Source organism: Podarcis tiliguerta, assembly GCF_965153285.1.
Source record: "Podarcis tiliguerta genome assembly, chromosome: 17".
Taxonomy (NCBI): Eukaryota; Metazoa; Chordata; class Lepidosauria; order Squamata; family Lacertidae; genus Podarcis; species Podarcis tiliguerta.
The window spans coordinates 10961198-10983446 of NC_139550.1; the positions used below are offsets into that span (position 1 = coordinate 10961198).

General features: G+C 39.9%; 1 protein-coding gene and 1 long non-coding RNA gene across 7 annotated transcripts in view; one reads left to right on the top strand and one right to left on the bottom strand.

The window, feature by feature from the left end:
• Positions 1-22249, bottom strand: part of NRG1 (neuregulin 1) — a 492259-nt gene that overhangs the window by 73691 nt on the left and 396319 nt on the right. The window lies entirely within an intron of this gene.
• On the top strand, positions 160-6307 carry LOC310668051. Its single transcript, XR_014506581.1, has 3 exons — positions 160-301; positions 3057-3202; positions 4591-6307. It is a non-coding gene; the product is annotated as an uncharacterized lncRNA (long non-coding RNA).

The following is a 22249-nucleotide window of genomic DNA, read 5'->3' on the forward strand; positions in this document are numbered from 1 at the left end:
TCCGCTCCGCATGTGGCCAGGTCATGTGGCCAGCATGTGACTAAGCCGCTTCTGGTGCAAGAGAACACCGACACCAGAGCAGCACACGGAAACACCATTTACTTTCCCGCCGGAGCGGTAACTATTAATCTATTTGCACTTTTTGGTGTGCTTTCAAACTGCTAGGTTGGCAGGAGCTGGGGCCAAGCAATGGGAGCTCACTCTGTTGCAGGGATTCGAACCGCTGACCTTTTCATCGGCAAGCCCTAGGCTCAGTGATTTAGATCACAGCACCACCCACGTCCCCTTTCACAAGATATGGGTAAGTGCAAATTTCAAAGGATGGTTGTGATTTGGTTCCATCTTGTTTTGGAAAGTGAGAATTTGATAAATTCAGGTTTAAACTGGAACTGAATCTGATTTTTCCTCTATTCCTAATTGTAACTGATAAATGCTTTCAGAGAAACAAGAATGCAGAGATTACAAAAGGCAATCTATGACCTGCAATTCATGGGCAGCTGCTTAGTCACAAGAGTAATGTATCTTGATTATAGGATGCCTCTTTGAGAGGTTAGAAAACAAAACAGCATTTGGGGTTGTTGTTTTTAACAATACATTTCAGTTAGTCTCATGACTTTGGGGGAAATCCTGCTGCTGCTGAAATAAATGCTCAGCTACAACATGATTTTGTAGGAAGCAGCTCTGCAGGCTCAGGTTTAAAACTAACCTGGTCTTGCGATCTTTGTCTCCAGCAGCTGAGTGTTAATGGACTAGAACACTAAAACTCCAGCTAGTGATAGGTTGTAAAATATCCTTAAAGACTTCTGTTTAGACCCATCTCTTAGAAGGGATTTTATTACAAAACAGATATTTCCCAAGGAGAGCAATCTTAATTATCATATGAGAGCACAGTTGGTCAATATTCATTAGTTGTGTTGTAAAAAGAGGTGAATAAATCAAGGGACACATTTATAGAGAGAAAGACAGTTTTGATGGCACTATTGAGAACTGTAGGCACTTTGATCCATCATGGCTGAAGTTGAATGTAGGGAGCAGTGGACCAACCTGATCTGATGGATGTTTCCTCTCAAACATGCATTTGAATTGGAACAAAATTCCCTATTGGATTATGCGTGAGAGAGAGAGAAGGCGTTGAAGGTCCTCACACCCAAAAAGTCATTTGAATAGAGCATAGCCTCAAACCAAATAAATATCCACAACCCTATTTAGATGCATACATAAGGATGATGGAGAGATGCCAAATAACAGCAATGGGGATAAGTGGAAATTAGAATTTTGGAAGTATTTAATGGTGAGCATATTTGGCCATTCTGGAAATATTTCTGCAGAGAAGTTATTTGCATTTCTATAAATTGCATAAACATTACCATTTATTGACTTTATGGTTTAATTGGCAAAGAAGGTGGAATGATGAGATGATTTTAAAGTCTTGATTCTAAATTTATACTTGGTAGTAAGTCTCACAGGGTAGGACTGATAAATATGCTTTAGACTGCAGCCATAAGAGATTAATGCTTTTGATATGCTTTTCCTTCGTTTTGCTCCCAGTTGATATGAGGCAGTAGCCAACAGCATTCTACTTTATAGCAGTATGTCGTTTTGGCCTTGTAAAAGCTCCCCTCTGCCCCAGATTCAATCAGAAAACAAATCCACACTTGAAAGATTTTTTTTTATTCATGTCCAATGGCAATTGATAAAGATTCTCTACTACAGCAAAGTGATTTTGTGCTAATATCAGATAACTTAAGCATGATACAGAATATCGCACAATATCCTTCTAATGTGCAAGTTACCACATGCCTTTTAGAAGTCTCATAAATCGTACACAAATTATAGAACAGATGAAAGCAAGAAAAAGCTTTTATTTACCCCTGATATTTCAGGCTGCCATTGCAAAGCTGCTAGCTTTACAATGTTTATATGGTTGTTCCTGCCTTTTGAACAATTTATTTTAAGATCTACTTGTGATCGTCCAAAATCTGTTGGTAGGCAATATTCCTAACCAAACGTTGCTTAGTAGTTTTCAACTGTTTGGATTTAACGTACCCAGCAATCTTGTGCTAATTCTGGGGAACATATGAACATTGAAAATAGGCTCTTGGATGTTCTAAAGGGCTTGTTAATGGCTTTTCATCCTGATGTACAAACTATGGCTACATTAGATGGGCATTAACTTGTGAATACACACTGCTAGTAATAACCCCCAAGAGAGTACAAATCATTATATTTTTAAAGCTATTTGATGATGTATTCCTTCCTGTGTGATTCCATTTCACCCCAGTACCCCATTAATACATTCAGAATGTTAAATGTGGGTGGGGGTTGTAGCAAAGTTGAAAGCAACAGACATACTCCCGCTAAAGTGTTTTTTCCCCTTAAGCTTTCTGATTTCATTCAAGCATGTGCCTAACTCCCCCACTGAAATCAGTGAAATTAAAAGTGCTTAATTTTGATTGGATTGCATCCTACCTTTGCAACACCAAGTAAAGATAAGGGAGAGCAGATTGGCTGTGATCTGCTACAGGAAACATACTATACAGTACTATTCTACACTGAATAGTGCATTGAAACACAACTAGATTACAGAAATTATATACAGGGTATGTTTGCAGAATGAGACAAGAGTTATTGTCAGAGCAACTGCAAAAAAATGACCAGGAAGGGATCTGCAAATTCTGTAAAACATTTTGCTAACAAGGGCTAACAGGTATATTATCATAGTACCTGAGGGCATAGAATCAGCCAGTCATGTACCACTGTAAGTTTCTAGCTCCAATGTTTAGATGCAAAAACAACGCCCAGGCATGGGTGGCTACAAATATATTATGACAAGCTTGACTTGTCAATCTCCTGATACCATTGCTTGAGTAATAAGGACCCGTCTTATGCCTGAAACTAAGTTGTTTTAAACTGTTTTTAATATTGTGCTTTAATTGTTGCAACTGGGACCTTAGTGTGGAGGGGTGAGCAAATAATAATAATAATTAGTAATAATAACAATAACATTTTGTTGGCACAACAGTTTATATACCCCACCCTAAACATTTATTTTTCAGATCAGCAATCTTTGGTTATGCTTAAAAGGAGATAAAACCCTGCTCAGCTGAAGCAGTACAGTGCAGGAGGCCCGAAAATAAACACCAACTGGAGAGACAGGAGAAAATACATCAGCTGCATATAATTGGATTGTATATTTATGATGGTAATTCCTTTCCGTTTACTCCAAGGTCATCCAAAGGTTGAACAACTGAATGACTTATTATACTCAAGACGTTTCTTATTGGTTAACATTTCCAAAACTCAAGAGACAGTAATTAAGGATAGGTAGGATGCAATTGCTGAGATCTACCACAATCTACCACGATCTACCACGAAATTAAGAGACGCCTGCTTCTTGGGAGGAAAGCAATGACAAACCTAGATAGCATTTTAAAAAGTAGAGATGTCACCTTGCCAACAAAGGTCCGTATAGTAAAAGCTATGGTTTTCCCAGTAGTGATGTATGGAAGTGAGAGCTGGACCATAAAGAAGGCTGATCGCCAAAGAATTGACGCTTTTGAATTATGGTGCTGGAGGAGACTCTTGAGAGTCCCATGGACTGCAAGAAGATCAAACGCATCCATTCTTAAGGAAATCAGCCCCGAGTGCTCACTGGAAGACAGATTGTGAAGCTGAGACTCCAATACTTTGGCCACCTCATGAGAAGAGAAGACTCCCTGGAAAAGACCCTGATGTTGGGAAAGATGGAGGGCACAAGGAGAAGGGGACGACAGAGGACGAGATGGTTGAACAGTGTTCTCGAAGCTACAAACATGAGTCTGACCAAACTGCGGGTGGCAGTGGAAGACAGGAGTGCCTGGCATGCTCTGGTCCATGGGGTCACGAAGAGTCGGACACGACTGAACGACTAAACAACAACAACAACAACAACACCACAATCTAGAGACCCAACCCTACTATTCTTGGTTCTGAAGGTGCAGGTAGGCCAAATGCACCACCACAACCTGTTTTTCATTTACAGTTTATGTTATCATTAATATATCTCTTCGAATGTGTGACAACTTCAAAAGATATTTTGCTACGTCACAAAGTCGATGAACTGGAGGCAGATGAGGCCTTTAGAAATATGAGTCGGTGGGAATCCACAGATCCCAAAGCTGGCTCTCATTTTACTCCAAGGAAGCTTGCTCTGTGGCCCCCAAAACAGAGGATTCACACTCTTCAGTTAGATAACCAGAATTTACACCTCCATTATTTCTCTACCCTCGTAATTGCGTTCATTCCCATTTGCTGTCAATGAATGAGTGGGTGAATAGGCAGGCACTGAATAGGCAGGCTATGTTTTTAGGTGCTCAGACTTCTATTCAAGTAACAGCCTTCTTCTTTGTGAGATTGTACTGATAGTTGTCCCAGATGCTGTACAGTCTGACCTTGCCCTAGCCACCTGAAATTGCTGTGCACTGTTCATTGTAGGCTTCTGATCCCTGTTCAATCTTCTCCATGCTCTGTGTAGGCTCATACTCTGGCTGCAACAAGGAAAATTGGGGAAGCGGCCATTTCTGGCAATAATTTTATAATAATCTATTTCAGGGATGGAGACCAATGAATCATTTAGCTGTTGCCATCCCTATCTCTGCAATAGATGAATCTGCCTACGGTGGATGGGAACTGGAGTCCAACAACACATAGAGGAGCACAGATTCCCCATCCTTGATCTATTGCCACTTGTGCAAGCCTTCTATTTAGCATGAGAGATATACAGAAAACAGCAATTTCTCTTGATTAGAAATACAATTCACAACCCTGACACTTCTTATTGGGGTTGACAGACAGACACAGGGACTGAAAATATACAGGACTAATTCAGAATAAAAAAAATTTTTTCCTTGAAAAGCAGCAACAAAGGAAAATTATTGACCTTTCTTGATTAGATAACCCTTATGTTGAAGCAGAGGGCTAAATCTGCAGGAAAAGTACACAGGGTGCATATAACATTTATAACTAGTCATACAGCACTTTCTCAACATGGATGGAAGACTTACGTTTCCCTAGCTTGAATATACTGTGATGTATTATTTCTGCGTTCCTGCAGCTGTCTTGGTAAATTGGAGCCCACAGACTAGAGGTTAAAAATCCAGCGAGGAGTCTGGACTAGAATGAGATTCATGGAATGCAGGATTCAGTGAAGATTAGAATTCTTGAAAGCAAGGGAGGTTGGTGGTAGAATTTTCAGGACCCCGGACAGAGCTCAGCTTCAGGGCTCAATACTTTCGTTCTCAAGTGATCCATTTTATTTTCCCACAGACTGACTACACACCTTTCAGGTTCTACTTCCCTGCTGAGGTCAGAGCCTTCCCAACCTAGAGCCTAGCATTTTGTCAACTTTCCACAAGCAGCCCCATTGCCTACATTGTCACACTAGCACTGCAGAGTGCAAAAGGTCCTTGGCAGGGAGTATGCTGGCTCTTTGATGGTAATGGGCTCAAGGACTGCAGTTTCTGGGGACCTAGGATTGGAGGCCGTAGCGATATCTAGTTCTTAAAGCCTATGTCTCCTCGGTCAGCAACAATGGCACCTCAGTCTATGTGTCTGGGTCGCTGCTGATCTTGGGATCGTGACAGAAGCCTAGAGGCAGCTTTTAAAGCTTCTCTTCCTGACGTCATATGGAATCCACACAGGGAGAGTCATGGTAATTTTATTGTCCCAAACCTTGTTGCAGCCTAGCGAAAGTGTGTTTCGATAGAGTACAAGCTTAATCAAATCAATCCCGAATTTCTAGCTGAGGCAAGTGTTTCGTGACTGTTTTTGCTCATGGCAGCAGAAACAATTAAATGGGATGCAATGGCATCTATGATTATTAAGAGGCAAACTGGCAGAGGAAGAAAGGCTTATTTCTAGCTTCCTCTCCTCAATTTCTGCTTTAAAGGTAACATACTTGCAGTGCACCAGAGTTATTAAATGGACCAAAGCAATGACAACATCAGTCAAGGACAAAGCTAAGAGAGAGTGTTCTCAGTGTCTTCATGCCATGGAAACAGCCACCTTTTTCCACATTCCTAACTAATGGTTTCTCTGTCAAGCCAATATTGATGAAAAGGGAATATTTTTCTATGTTTTACACAGACTGATACTAGTCTCTCACTAAGATTGCTTGGATTAGGGATGGAGCAGAACGACATTCAGTCTGATTTGAAGCATTCATTCTATTCCCAGTGGTGTTGCTGGTTTGCTTCCAAGTATTTGGAAATTTGTTAAGTCTTTTCTGACCTGTACCAATCTGTGCAAACTAATAATGACAACAAAATGATGTCCAGAACATAAGATTATTTTCTTTGCACATGAAGGCAAAAACCTGCTGCTTCTAAAACAAGGATAAATAAAAGCTCCTCTGCCATTATACCATTTGGTGGTATATCGCTCACAAATATCTCAGGGAGAAGGAGAGACCAATCTCTCCAAGATCTCAGTCCCATTTAGCATGCAGCTTGAAGGGCTAACTCTGCAGTGACATTTCAATCACCAACACTATTTTTTCTCTTAGACTGAAGCCCATTAGTGTTCTAAACTGGAGTACTTCCCAATGCTCGGTTGAAGCAAGCACTTTGCTGACAGTTAGGGGCATAATAAATCTTACCACAAAACTCAGGCTGATATTCTCTTAGATGATTAAATAGTTAGGCTCAGGGAAAAAAATGACACAATTCAAGGGTTGCTTTTAACCCAGCTAACACATAAAAAATGAAAAGTGGCAGTATATCTCATACCTCCCCCTTCTTTCCATCATCACCCCCCAAGAAGAATATGAAGTGCTGTCCCCATATTATAGCCTAATGCATAATTCAAAAAGCCAACTGTATTTAGGAGCAGACAGGCAGCTTCGCCTACCTTCAGAATGTCAAACAGCATATGTCTGATCTGAAGGCTTTTGAGTCACGTTTGTCTAGCACTGTTTGGAAAAATAAATAAAGCACAAATCCTGCAATACAGATTTATTCATTTTTATATCCCACCCTTCTTCCCAAACAGGATCACATGATGGCTAACATAAAACACTACACTAATCTTGAAAAATAAAAATAAAACATCCTCAAAAACAACAGGAAAAAATACCCCCATAGCACCAATCTCTCCTCAAAAGACTGGGCAAATGGGTGAGTTTTCACATTGCACCTGAACATAGCTGGAGTGGGGAACTACCTGATTTCACCTGGGAGGGAGTTCCATAGGCATAATCTCTCCCAATGATTCCAAAGTCCGGGTCAGATGGTACTGAAAAAGTGCTCCTTCATGTAATTCGTTCTATATAACAAAACTGCAGTGATAGTTTACATTCCAAAACCTTATTAGCTTCCAGCTAGGCATTTGTGGTGGGACGTGGGTGGCGCTGTGGTCTAAACCACTGAGCTTCTTAGGCTAGCCAATCGGAAGGTTGGCAGTTCGAATCCCCACTATGGGGTGAGCTCCCATTGTTTGGTCCCAGCTCCTGCCAACCTAGCAGTTCAAAAGCATGTCAAAGTGCAAGTAGATAAATAGGTACCACTCCAGCAGGAAGGTAAATGGCGTTTCCGTGTGCTGCTCTGGTTTCACCAGAAGCGGCTTAGTCATACTGGCCACATGACCCAGAAAAACTGTCTGCGGAGAAACGTTGGCTCCCTTGGCCAGTAAAGCGAGATGAGAACCGCAACCCCAGAGTCATTTGCAACTGGACTTAACTGTCAGGGGCCCTTTACCTTTTTACTCATTTGTGAACAAAGGACAATTCCTAGTTGCGTTACAGCATTGTTTGCAATGACTGTTACTCTTAACTGACACCTTTCCCATGAAAGTTCATCTGAAAAGATTTTTCCAGAACCCTTCGGTATTTCATTCATGTTTCTTGAATGCCTTTCTTAATCATAGTGCCACTAATTGTGCTTTAAAACTAACCAAGTCAATTGAGACTGCAGGAGGCTTGGGGAGAGAACAATTGTGAGATCAATTACCCTTGTAAGCTGTGCATTAAAATTAAGCAGGATAAAAGCATTTGAGCTCATTTTCTGGCTGGATTGCAGGTTTTTCTCTCTCTAAAAGTAAACTGGTAACAAATGAAATGAAGGGGTGTTTATGCTGCTCTTCATAAATAGTGAATGTCTGTGCTGGCGCTACTGTCAGTCACAGTACTGTCTCGCTGTTTAAGAAGGAAGTTGCATACTGTATGACAGTATTGACATGATGGCTAATATAAAACAGTATGTTTTAGGACCCACATTTAATTGGAAAATTGAGGATTAATGCAGAAAATGCTTAAGGTGGAATCACTCATTCCAAAGTTCCCATACGCAAAAAAATCCCCTCATATTTCCTTTTTCTATATACACTGAGCTTTTTTAAAATACAAAAGTAGTAAGGGGGAGCAGTCAAACTTGTAATTGCCCAGCCTCTAGTTCTCAAGCAGTGCAGTCCAGAATATATTGTTTGTGCAAAATAGCCTGGCGTAGCTTAAAACGAGATGTGCACAATGTAAGGTTTGTGGGCAAACCTCTTGGATGATTCCAAATGGAGAAATGGGGGTATACGAAAAGTGTGATGCAAGCAAAGAGAAAAAAGATTACCGGCAGGTTAACAGATGGGAATGCATAGGGACTGAGCACATTGGCTATATAGCATAGTGAAAAATGCTATGATCACAGATAACCTGACCAAAAGAACCTGTGGTGGTACATGGACAAAAGGATGGGGTAACAGAGCCTGAGCTGGAACCCAGATCAGTACTATTCTCTAAGTGCCAAGCTCCACCAGCATTCCTCTAGTTTATAAAATACAAGCCAACCCCCTGCCCAAATCAATAACCTCTGTATTTGAATGAAACATTGGAACATATAAAGCTGCTTTACAATGAGAGAGATCAATGGACCACCTAGCCCTATGCGGTTGACACTGAAGCGCAATTTTCCAGCAGGACTCTCTCTCTGGAGATGCTGGGGCTGTATGAAAGGATGTGCTGTGCCACTGAGCTATGGGCCTCCCCCGAAATGTTTTCAAATTGTAGCTGCAGTCCTACTGATTGACACACAGGCTCTAAAATAGTGCAGATTATATATTTTATCCCTTCCTCCTTCAAACAGGAAATAACTTGGTGCAACCAAAAAGATTCCTATCCTACCGTTATCAATACAGCTAAGAAATCCAATAAAAGTTATTTTCTAAATCTATTCTTGATTCGAACAATTCTCTGATATCCACCATACCGTGCTACGTATCCCCCAATTAATAGTGGTAGTCATATACAGTAGTACCTCGGGTTAAGAACTTAATTTGTTCTGGAGGTCCGTTCTTAACCTGAAACTGTTCTTAACCTGAGGTACCACTTTAGCTAATGGGGCCTCCCGCTGCCGCCGCGCGATTTCTGTTCTCATCCTGAAGCAAAGTTCTTAACCCAAGGTACTACTTCTGGGTTAGCAGAGTCTGTAACCTGAAGTGTCTGTAACCTGAAACACCTGTAACATGAGGTACATCTGTATAGCTGTAGATGCAGAGAAACCATCAGGAATCTTAACTACACTGGTACCTCGGGTTACATATGCTTCATGTTACACACTCCACTAAGCCGGAAATAGTGCTTCAGGTTAAGAACTTTGCTTCAGGATAAGAACAGAAATCGGGCTCCGGCGGTGTGGCGGCAGCAGGAGGCCCCATTAGCTAAAGTGGTGCTTCAGGTTAAGTTCAGGTTAAGTACGGACCTCCGGAACGAATTAAGTACTTAACCTGAGGTACCACTTTATAGTCATTTAAGCAACTATATTACCTCCTGCCCTCTTTTTTAGCATTGATGATCTATCTTTCCTTCTCATGAGAAAATGGCACAATGCATCATAATGTTAATGAAGTTCATGAGCTTAACTCTCCACTATTCAAATGCTGCTAGATTCTCTGTTTTACGCCCCAGCATGCTCTTAACTGGGCCCTTGATGCAGGAGGTGGTGTGATGTGGGAAAAGCTTGATCAGATTGAAACCATCAAATTCCATGTACATCCCTACTCTTGAAAATGGTACCCGTTTTATCACTTTGGGCTTCAGCTACTGCAGTGTCAGGTACTGAGATATATTATCTAACCTACATAGTTAACTATGTCAGTATTCAGCTCTGACTTTTTGTTGCTGTTTGAACTGCATCCAACAAATCAATTTCTAAAACAGAGTCAAAATGAAAATAAAAATCCTGAGAGTCAAATACCCTGGGGAAATTGCAGATGACATCTGAAAGTAAAGGTGTGTTTTCTAGGGGGCAAGAAAACTTGTTTTTTGCGTACATTTTGACCACAAAGGTACAAAATGTTACTAACCCACATCTTCCATTCTTGCCTATGTTGAGTACTGTATTTGGGGCTTAAAGTAAAACAACATGGTAATCAATGATCAGGAAAATGGGCGTTTAAAAGCATGAATGAAGGTTTCAAACATTTGTGCCTCATGACCTTCATCACACACACACACACACACACACACACACACACATTATAATGTAACACAAGTTTTACCTCAATACATGTTAATTATATTCCATACCCCAATTACAGCAAATGAATATATATATATATATATATATATATATATATATATATATATATATATATTCTGTGGTCTTTTAATGTTGAAAATTACCAGCAATACTTTCATGTTATTGTTCCCATTTTTATTAACACAAAGAAGGATCTATACATCAATTTTCAGTTAACTAGCATTGAAAAATACTTTATGCTAACATATTGATTGCTTCTTTGATCCTGAAATACTGCTTCTCTTTAAACATAATGGAATATACCTATAGCCATAGATCACTAAAATTACACGGATGAAGGATCTACAAATTGGGAATATTGTTATTGATATCTTGCAAAATTCTATTAGCGATGAAACTAAGTTGATTCCCTGCAAGGTACTAAAGTAATGTCAGGGCTTGGAATGTTCTGACAGAGGAGATATGAAGGAAATATAATGATGTAATGACAGAGGGGGATGGTATAGTAATGGAGGGTGAATTCCTTTTCCTGGTGCTCAATAAATCATGTGTTATAGCTGGAACTTCATTAGTGATGGTGTGTGAGAAAAGAAACTAAAGTTTATTTGGTAGTACAAAATTATTCTCCCTGCACCTTGCTGAATCTAGGCTAGAACAAAGAGACAGAGTTAGGTGATGCCTGATGGATAAGCATTTTATCTTTCCCTCCACACAGTAAAAAATAGCATGGGAAACATAATATTATCACATACTATGCTACCTGAGGAAGTCAACCACAGTGGAAAGGGGTGGTGGTGTAAAACTAGGGCTAGTTTTGTGTCTGATGCAAATAGCTTCTGATAGTTTAACTGATTGTCAGGATGTTTGTGTGCCAGATCCTCATCACCAGTTTTAGGAAGGAGATTAACTTTAATTTTGCACTATACTTATGTATTAAACCTGGATTATTTCCGTTTGTAATATTTAATTTATTCTATATTTTCAATTGTTTTGTCATATTTGAATGTATTGGTAAATTCTGTACACTGTCCCCCTCCCCCCACCTCACTATTTTATATTTTGATAACTAGATGTTTGTTATAAGCTGCTTTGGGGACAGCTCACTATGGAAAGGTAGTATATAAACAAACAAAAACAAAAAACCTAAGCCAAAACAATTAAATATTAATTTTAATCTGAATATGTTTTTAGCTGGTTACCATTGCCTGACTTTTTGTCTACATTTAACTTGGTAGTCAATATTTTTACTGTGTTATTGCTTACTACATTCATTGTAATATTGGTTGTTTTTATTGTTGTTATCTGCCATTGCCATTTCACATGAAAATGCAGGCTTTAATATTCAATAAATAATATAAATAAACATTGAATAGCTTATCCTAATGTTATACAAAATTATATACATTTTCAAATAAATGTACATATACATAAGCAGCATTTAATAGGCAGTAGCCAAAATGCGATGGGCATATATTAGCTTGGCTTCTGCTGCTGGGAATCTGCCGAATATCATCATATTTGAACATGTGTGACAGTCCACATGTTGGATTACCAAATGGTACCTGGAATGATTTGCAAAATGAACAGAATGTTTTGATTCATCCTGAATCTCTGATGCATTCACCAAACATGCCTTCTCTTTTCTAATGCTCTTTTAACTAAGTAATCAAGCTAAATGTACATCATTCACAATTTATTCCTCCCCCTGGAAGTCAGGCCTCTATAAAAGCATGGCTTTGCACATCTGGTAAAGTCACCAGGAGCTTATACTGTCTAATTGTGGTTAAAGGATATACAACAAAATTTGTGAAGTCAATAACACCGGTTTTGCATGAATGACAGTTAATTAAAAACTGAGAAAGGGTGGGGTGGGAAAGATTAATAGAAGTCTTACAAAGAAAAGTGAGGAATCTCATTTCTCGGATATTTAGCACAGAATAGAAATCACATTTCGAAAAGAAGTCAATTAACTCATGAGTTTTAAGGTCATAAATTATCTTTTATTGGCTTCCGCCTGAAGGAAGAGTCTGAGAGACGTTGCCAGGCTTAGGAAGTGCAGGGAGCCTTCCTTGGAACACCGAGTTTGTTGCCTGGGCTCTGTCCGTGGTCCTGAAAGTCCTACCACCAACCTCCCTTACTTTCAGGATTTGAAATATTGACTAAATTCTGCCTGTCTTCTCATTTTGGTCCAGATTTCCAAACTTCCGACCTGCCTATGAACTCGTGATTATCATTATGACTATCACCATCAGATTTCTTACCTGCCCTTCACTATAAGGTGACAACAATGCAAAAACACAATACTAAAATTAATTAAAACAAATTATAGTCAAACTAATGGGGTGGGCTGTAAAATACAGCAATCCCTCATTTTATGCACATTTGACTTGCATGATTTCCACCACACATGACTGAAGGCAGGCTGGTTGAAATTGTGCAAGTCCCCAGCAACGTGGAGAGCTTAAAAGTTCTTATCATGCCGGGTTTAACCAGCAAGGTGGAGAGCTTTTAAGCCCTCTGCCTTGCTTGCTGGGCAAGGCCTACTCAGTGCACTGGATCTGCGAGTGCTGGGAATTCTCCCATTCTCCCCTTCACCTGTCCGTCATGGGGAAGCTATAAGGGTTTGGGTATGCACAATTTCATGTAATGCATGGAACAGAACCCCTGTGTAAGCTGTATATACATCTCAGAAGTTAAATGTGGCAAGTCTTCTGCATATGACAAAAACTGCATAATGAGGATGTTAGCTGTACCTCTGTACCTCCACAGGTTAGGGACTGCCATTTTTTTAATGGGGGAAAAAAAACCCTCTTTCAAAATACCATCTTTGTCAGCAGTCTAACTTAGCTGTTGTGAAAAACTGTAAACATCACAGCAGAGACCTAGTTCTAGTACCTTCATGTAGATTTCAGCTAACACCTTAGAAAAATCAAGCCATTTTAAGACTCTGGGTTTGAGTGGTTGAGAAACATTTGCATATACCTGGTGCCTTCTATTCCCCTTTGATGTGTCTCATCATCAGAATTAATTGACTGGTGAAAGAGTAACAGCAAAGACTCTAATCAGAGCTGGGATTTGTTTTGGATGTCGCATGCCACTGCATACTACATGAATGAGCCATTGCTGGTTTCCCTTTATCTCAAAAATGATCTGCTACCAAATGATTGAAAACCATATACCATGAATCACCAATGTACAAATTGTTGAGAAAAAGTCATATACAGTTAGTAGAAGAGGAAAAAATATTATAAAGTATGAAAGATCATTAATGTAGTGTCAGTAAAGCTGAAGATTAATGTCTGTCTATGTCTATTTTGTGGGGCCTATATCACAAGGCAACATCAGTTTCTTAGATGCTGTTTATCTAATGATGTCAATATGCCTTACTGGGCATCAATAACTTTGTCAACAAGTGTGCTAAGTTAAAATACTGTGAATTGCTGATGGCAAAATTTCCAGGATGAGATATGAGCCGATGTAACATTTACAAGCAACTACCTTTATCAGTAACTAGCACAATGTGCAGTCCTATCAAGGCCTATATTTACTTTCTCCAATGTAAGAGAACAGAAGATTAAGAGACCTACTAACCCCCCCCCCCATCCCTCCATGCACCCCTCACCCTCCCCTGTATCTGCTCAAAAGTGTTGGGGAACCCCCAGAAGAGATTTAAGGGGTGCATGGAGGGATGGGGGGAAAAGACCATTCTGTTGCACAAGCAGAACTCCATGTACTGATGAAATGTTGCCTTATTGCCACATTGGATTCCACCCCTTGATAATGTGGTTGTCAGTTACTTATATCTGCACTTTATTTTGGCCTGAACTGCCTACTAGTGGATTTTTTAAATTATTTTTATTTTTAGTAATCATAGGAGTGGGTTAGACACCCATCAAGAGTCTGCATCAGGGTTTTCCATACTTGGGGACACCAACACCACAGCCTATTTTATTGGCTTCCAAAGAATGCTTCTTTCAAATTTAATTTCATCAGGAGCAGGGGCCTTAAGGAAGGCCTCTGTGAACCCTTGTACATCTGGGGGTATCACACTGGTGACCTACCTTTTGTGGAAAACAAGTCTTGGTCCCATTACTACGTATATGAATTCATATGTAGGCTGGATGTGTCTGCACTGCTCTGCAACTCAAGTGGCCGACTATCATGCATTACATACAAACATACCCCAAGCCAATCAGTTGCCATAGACCTCAACCATTCAAGATAACCTATTGGATAGCCTTTAGGAATTTAGCAGCAGTCAAGAGCTAACTGAAGCATCAGTCAATATGCAATTAGCTTGTGAGAGCACAGGGAGTAAAACAAAAAACCAGGCTACTGCAGCACTGAGGATGAACATGGGATAGTGACAAAACTTGTGAACAAAGCTTGTTATATATGTGTTTGTGTGTGTGTGTGTGTGTGTGTGTGTGTGTGTGTGTGTTGACTAGAAATAGTTGCCAGTTTCCTACAATTACATACATGGTTTGTGAACAAATATTTAACTTTTGCTGACCTCTGATATTGATCATTCATTATGCTGTGCTGGTGCTAGATATAGTATAGGAATAGTTGCAGGATAAATAGAACATGGCAAGCACAATTACCAAAGCATTATTCAGCTGTATCCAGAAGCTACATTGCTCCTAACGTCACATGTACTAACCCTCAGTGATTTATGGAATAGTGAAGTTTCCCCCCTCAATTCCCACTCCCCCATCTCGTCCATCAGTGAGGCCATACTAAGAAATGGGTGGGGCCAAACCTGCTTTCCAAGCTTGGTTGAGCCTTGTTATCCCAAATTAATATGGACTCCAGGAGCCTATATAGCCGGGTTCTATCTCTTTCTATAGATACATACTCCACTGCTGAACCAGCTGGTTCCCTGCATCAGTATTGATTCCGAGTTAGGTTTCTGCAGCAAAATCTATTGCATTTCCATTAGCAAGACTGCAAATGTTCAAAGCATAAAAGCTTCCATTTATATCTTTCTAGCTGCATACTGCGGAATAAATGCACAGCTACACATCAACTTGAAACATTGCCCTATTGGAAACACCATTTTGCCTTGCTGTCAGCTGTTGGGAAAGACTCTTTTTTCTGTTCCAAAATAAAAATGACTGTATTGCAAACTGAAGGGAAATGCATCCGTACATATCTGCAATGCACAAAGGCAAATAAAGCATCACTGAAACAACGAGAAAGGATAATTGATGGCAACTATTTCTAGTAAATTTCTAAATGGGAGCGGGGTACAATGACACTTTGCATGGTATCACATGACACGTGTGTATAAAGTATCGCCTAGTTATTCAAAATGGCATAGTACAATTTTATGCCATCAGCTGGGTAACTGCAGTATTATTAATTTACTCTGCTGCTACTAATACAAGGAATTTAAGATACTTATCGTTCTGATATGTGAAACCTTCTTCCAAAATATGTATGCACACCTGGCTATTTCACTCAAGGTCACATTCACATATATGATCTAGAAAGAGAGGATTCCAGTTTTCAAATGTGATTTAGATATGTTGAAGCCTTTCCATTTATAGAAAGGCTCACTCAGAGGCTGTGTAGTTAGGCATTTGCTTACTTGATTTTTGCAGGTTCAAGTCTAATTTTGACTATATGCCTAAATTTGAAGTTTGTGTGTGCATCATAGACACTGCCTTTCCTGAATCTTGTGTGGAGGGTTAAGGAAGAGACAGTCAATGCACAACATCCGTAACAGTGTGGAAGGGAGATTTCTTTGCCTTCCTTCCTGACTTAAGACTGTTCTCTGGGGACTTAGTGCAAGACAGAGAACAGCTGCCATTTGTTCTGTACAATGAAAAGGCAGAAAAATGATAATGACAGCTGCCCATTCTAATTCCCTCCTGGTCATTTGGGAGTTGGGTGATGGTAACAGGGGTGTAGTTGGAGAAGCAAAAGGGGACTGTGGGTGATGGAGGATGAGCCCAGGGGAAATAGATAAAAGGACAGCCATACCCTCAATTCATATTTACCAGACTGCTTTTATTTCCACTTTTATGTTTTCATTTTTCACTCCCAGGAGATCAATTAGGCCCACATGTCACACCCCGCCTCTTTAAACAATTAAGCATTAGTAGAATTAAAATATATACAAATATAAGATCACATACAGATGTTACAATGAAAACATCACAGCACCAGCCCTTGTCATACCAATTCACTTGCATTTGACTTTTACTGCAGTGAAGATACTTGTGAAAGGATGGCAAGGCAATGTAGGATGACACACAGACACTGAACTATCAAGTGTTATTTCCCCACCTTTTAACAAAGTTTAAACTTTAAAGCAACTAACAATATTATTATACAACAGAACAGAACACACTGTATTATGCTAACCTGGACCTTGCTAGGTTCGCAGAACCATTAACTACAGCAAACATCAAGCAAAATGGATGAAAAGTTCAAATCTGTGATACTATGTGTAGGTTTGCTGGAAGTTTGTGCTAGATGTCATTGACCATTATGTGAGACCTTGGCATTTTGGATGAGAGGACAACTAAAGATAACATAAAGATATGAGAAGAATGGAACAAGAGTGCCACAATGGACATGGAATTATAAACATTGTTGGAATGTTCCAAATTAATGTGATGGAAAAACAGGGGTCCCAGTTATTACCCCCCCCCCCGACAGATTACAGCAATCCATAGTCAACAATTTCTGTGGGTTCACCTACGTAAGTAACAAAATCAATGGAAATGATGGAAAATTGAATCCTCCTTGTCCAGTTTCTTATTGATACATAATGTTGAGTAAATATCACCGTCTCTCTGCTTGCTGTCTATTCAACTTTGCTTTATTTGCTTTCACCCAGCCGAAAGCTAAAGGATCTTGACCCACAGCCCTAGATGGGCAACTAGTAACTTTATTCCCGAACGCTAGTCTGCTAGGAAACTTACAAATTCTGTTTTTACAACTAGATAGAGGGGCTGGAGGAAATTAGAAGGCGATGTTAATTGCTCTAATTGATTGCTTTGTCAATGCAATTAGTACGGTACTAATGCAATTAGTACCTGTAGGCTTCTGAGCCTAATTCAAAGTGCTGGTTTTGACTTTTAAAGCTCTTTATGCCTCAAGACCCCAATATTTTAAAGACCCTACCCAGAGTCATAGATCAACTTCTGAGGCCCTTCTCCAGGTCCCTACTCTGAGGGAGGCTTGGACGATGATGTTAAAGGAGAGAGCCTTTTCAGCTGTGGCTCTACTTCTGTGGAATGTTCTTCCAATTGTGATCTACCTGGCACCTTCATGAACATCATTTTGGCAGCAGGTAAAGATTTACCTTTCCCCTTAGCAATTTGATGGACTGAGCTGATTCTTTTCTATTGATACTGTCCTGCCAAATTTTCTATGGCTGTTATGGGGGGTGCAGAGGGTTGTAAGTTGTATGAAAATTGTAATATTTTAGATGCATTTTTCTTTTGTCCCTATGGCATAATATATTTATGCTTATGTTTTTAAATGTAAGTTGCTTAGAGGCCTTTCAGGTAAAAAAATAACTAATGCATTTAAGTAATACACTTAAACTTATGCCACCTTTAAACTCTACTATCTTCCATAGGTACTTTAAATGCTTCAATTTATTTTTGTTTCCTAAAAAATCCTATTAAAATTATATTCTATTTGAAGGGAACAATGCATCTTAAATGAGGCAGTGAACACCAATAAAGAATTATTTGTTTCCTAGTACAATATTGAGTTTGCACTTTTTAATCACTGGTTATCACCTGTTTCACTGGGTTGCCAATGAATGAATATGGAGGACCCAATGAACGCTGCCATAGATAAGCACTGACACTGATTGGTTTAGTAACAGGTGACTACTCTCAGACAGACAGGCTACATGTGAGTTTGAGTCAAGGCAAAGAAAGAAAATTTCTAGGTACTCTAAATGACTGTGCCCTAGAACATTTGGTCATGGAGCCAGCCAGAGAGACTTAATCTTGAGTGGCACCCAGGACCAGGTGTGATGTAAGTGTTGCTGAACCACTTGGGAATAGTGACCATAGTGCTATCAAAAACTGATATTCAGTTAGAATGTATACTGCAGATCAAGAAATGTACCACCAGAACAAAGGTAGTCCCTACGTGGTTAGTGAACAGTCACTTAAGCTGTTGGAGGCAAGAAAGCTTCCTTTAGAAAATGTAAGTCTTATCCAAATGAGAACCAAAAGGAACACAAACTTTGGCAAAAGAAATGCTAGTGGAGTGGACAACAAGAAGGGATGCTAAAAGAGTTTAAGGAGCATATTCCTAAAAGCCCAAATACCCCAACCATTATAATTATTTAAATGCATTAGAAACAGGAGACTGCCTAGGGAGATGGTCCTTTGGATAATAAAGGAGACAAAAAGAGATTGAACGCCACACAGAGGAAGATGCAAATTGAGGTCCCTGTTCCCGAACTAACGTTCACTGTAAGGGAGTCTGAGGAACTGATGCAGATAGTGGTGATGAGAGTTCTAGGCCTTATTGACAAAATTAAAAGCTGGCCAATTGCTGGGTCTGGGAGGCATCCCCACATGAGTTCTTAAAGAACTCGAATGTGAAATTGCTGATCTACTAATAAAAATACGTAACTTATCCCTAAGTTCAGCCCCTGCATTTATGCTGGAGGATAAAGCTATCAATGACTACTAGCCATAATGGGTAGGTTTTGCCTTCACTGTCATAGGCAGTAAAAGGTAAAGGTAAAGGGACCCCTGACAGTTAAGTCCAGTCGCAAATGACTCTGGGGTTGCGGCACTCAATTTGCTTTACTGGCCGAGGGAGCCGTCGTTTGTCTGCAGACAGTTTTTCCGGGTCATGTGGACAGCATGACTAAGCCGCTTCTGGCGAAACCAGAGCAGCACACGGAAACGCCATTTACCTTCCCGCCGGAGTGGTACCTATTTATCTACTTGCACTTTGACATGCATTCGAACTGCTAGGTTGGCAAGAGCTGGGACCAAGCAATGGAAGCTCACTCCGTCACGGGGATTCGAACCACTGACCTTCCGATTGGCAAGCCCTAGGCTCAGTGGTTTAGACCACAGCGCCGCCCGTGTCCCCCTGTCATAAGCAGTATATGCCTCTAAATATCAGTTGCTGGCAATGGCAGGTTGGCAGAGATCTGTTGTGCTCAGGTCCTGCTTTTGAGCTTCCCATAGGGTTGCTGCTGTGGGAATACTGGACTATTGGCCTGACTCAACAAGTTCCTCTTATGGACACTTCAAAAAAGGGAAAGGGAAAAGAAAGTGTTTATTCTTCTTTTACTGGGGAGGATGAGTTTACAGTTGAAGACTCCACTTGCATCTTCAAGGTGAAGTTGGTGTGCTGTTCAAGACAGCTCTATTACTAGATAAAGTTAAAATGAATTCTGCAGCAAAGAATGTGACTAAGTATTATCAGATGAAAAGCATTACACCTCCAGAATTGAATACAGCAAATATATCCATCAAGTATATCAGCAAGTATCTTAGTTAAGCTGTAGTATAATTAGGATGTGGCAACAGGTATCCTGGTATGAAGCTTTATCATACATACTAATGCAGTTTTTGTCAAAGACCAACTCAGGGTGTGAGGAAGGGTAGACAGTGAAGTTGTGAAAACGGCAGTGGACATTAGCTAAAATGAACCAGAAGATGCCAAGGGGCAGGGTATAACACACTTTATGGAGGTTGAGCCATTATTAAATTAAAGAGATTAATCTCACCCACTTTTGTCTATCTTGTAATACCGAGACACAATGATTAATTAAATAAAGCATGTAGTACAGTTCTGTTCACAAATGAAAGGTTACCGTAATATGCCTACATTTCACACCTCCTTGGCTGACTGTCTATTCTTAAGTTATCTGGGAGTAAGACTCACTGAAAATAAGTCACACCTGCTGCACAATGATTACCTTTAGGCTTGAGTGAGTTTTACTGCTCTCAAACTTTGTGCAGTTGAGAAAAGTCACCCTTAGCATTGCAGTTTTGCCTGTGAATAAAATAGCTCTGTTCAAGATCCTAATTCAACTTTGTTTTCATCTTTACAATAAATAATATATTTGCTTTATATTTATTAAGTCTATTTCCCACCTACTCAAGAAGGCTCTAGGTGTGCCTAGAGCCTAGATTGGATCACAGCCATTGCTTCCTAAACCCTTGCAAGCTTAGATTTAGTTAGGCCTTCCTCAACAGTAACTTAAATAGGACTGAAGCTACCACTTTAAAAAGCACTGCTTTGTCCTTTTGCTGATCATGCATCAAGGGGACTCTTTAAGTAGGGCTGTTCCTGCTGGCCAACCCGGACACAAAGTCTTCTGATAGAATATATATATATATATATATATATATATATATATATATATATACACCCACACCCATCCACTGTGCCTTTCTGTTATTCATTATGCACGTGCAAAGAAACAAAGAGTCAGAATCTGGCAGGTGAAACCAGGTAGGGAGTGGTAGGTAAAAAGCCACTATCAAATATTTGGGCTGTTTGAAGCTAGTGATCAAATGTTGCACAGGAACTCCTTACAGTTCATTCAAATAGAAAATGAAAAAAGCTCAAACCTCTAATAAGCTCTAATAACAGGAAAAAATGTTGACGATATAATACAATACAGCTATTACCACAGAAATGATTGCAACGTCCTGAACATAACCATTATAGTAACGAAGGTGTTTTTGTGGGTTATGTGTAAAGCACTGTTTCATCTGAGCGTGATTAGTAATCATGAAACCAACTCATCTTCACAGAGAGATTGCAGGTTATGGGAAGAATATAATGTAAACCATAGATACATCATTCAGATGTGTATATGAATATGCCCTATATATGATTGCGTAAAACACTAGGTTTTCTTTCCTATTTCAACAGAACCAGGGTGACATTTAATTTAGAATGAGAATGCATAGGGAAGAAAAGGGATTATTTCTATATTGAAAAAATACAAAGTGTACGGTACTAAAAGGTATGAGAGTTCTTGAGACAGCGGAGACAATTACTAGGATTGCTTCTTCCCCAGACTCCAGTACAGAGAAGAATCAATTAGCCCTTGTCAGACTATGACCTTGAAAGATAGAGCCCCAAACAGAATATGCTGAGTTGGGTGAAAAGGAGAGGAGAAAATGGGATTCTGTAACCACAAAAAGTCTGGTTCAAAAATGACATGTCAGTCTCAAACTATGAACGATGACAGCACATATTTAGCCCTGAAGAAGTGCTGGTTTGAAGCCTCGCAATCTTACTAGGAATAAATATCTACTTGCTTAAGTGCCCACCCGGCTCTTACAATCCACCTAGAGGATTAAATAAATAAATAAAACCCTCCCTTACCCAAATGACTTGCACTGCGTGAAATAGGTAATGCACATGGTAAGTTCAGAGCCATGGCAAGTATCTTGCAGACTTGCTTCCCCATACCAATTCTAGAGGGATCTTCATAGTTCTAAAGCTTGTATTGGGCTTGTGCTTCTAAGTAAATATTCTTACTCAACGCAAACCGAAGACATATCAGTTAACAAGTTCCTTACTCCTTCTGTAAATATCTATATGGAATTTAAGACTTAAAGAACAAAACAGTTGCTGCAACCCTCCAAAATTTCCTCCACCACCTTCCTTCTGCAAATGTGAGCTGAGAGGAATGCAGATAATGATGTGCTGTTAGGCCACCTCCCCCCCCCGCCCCACTCCTCTCAAGAAACCCACTAGATGGGTGGGCTATGAGCGAATTCTGTCTC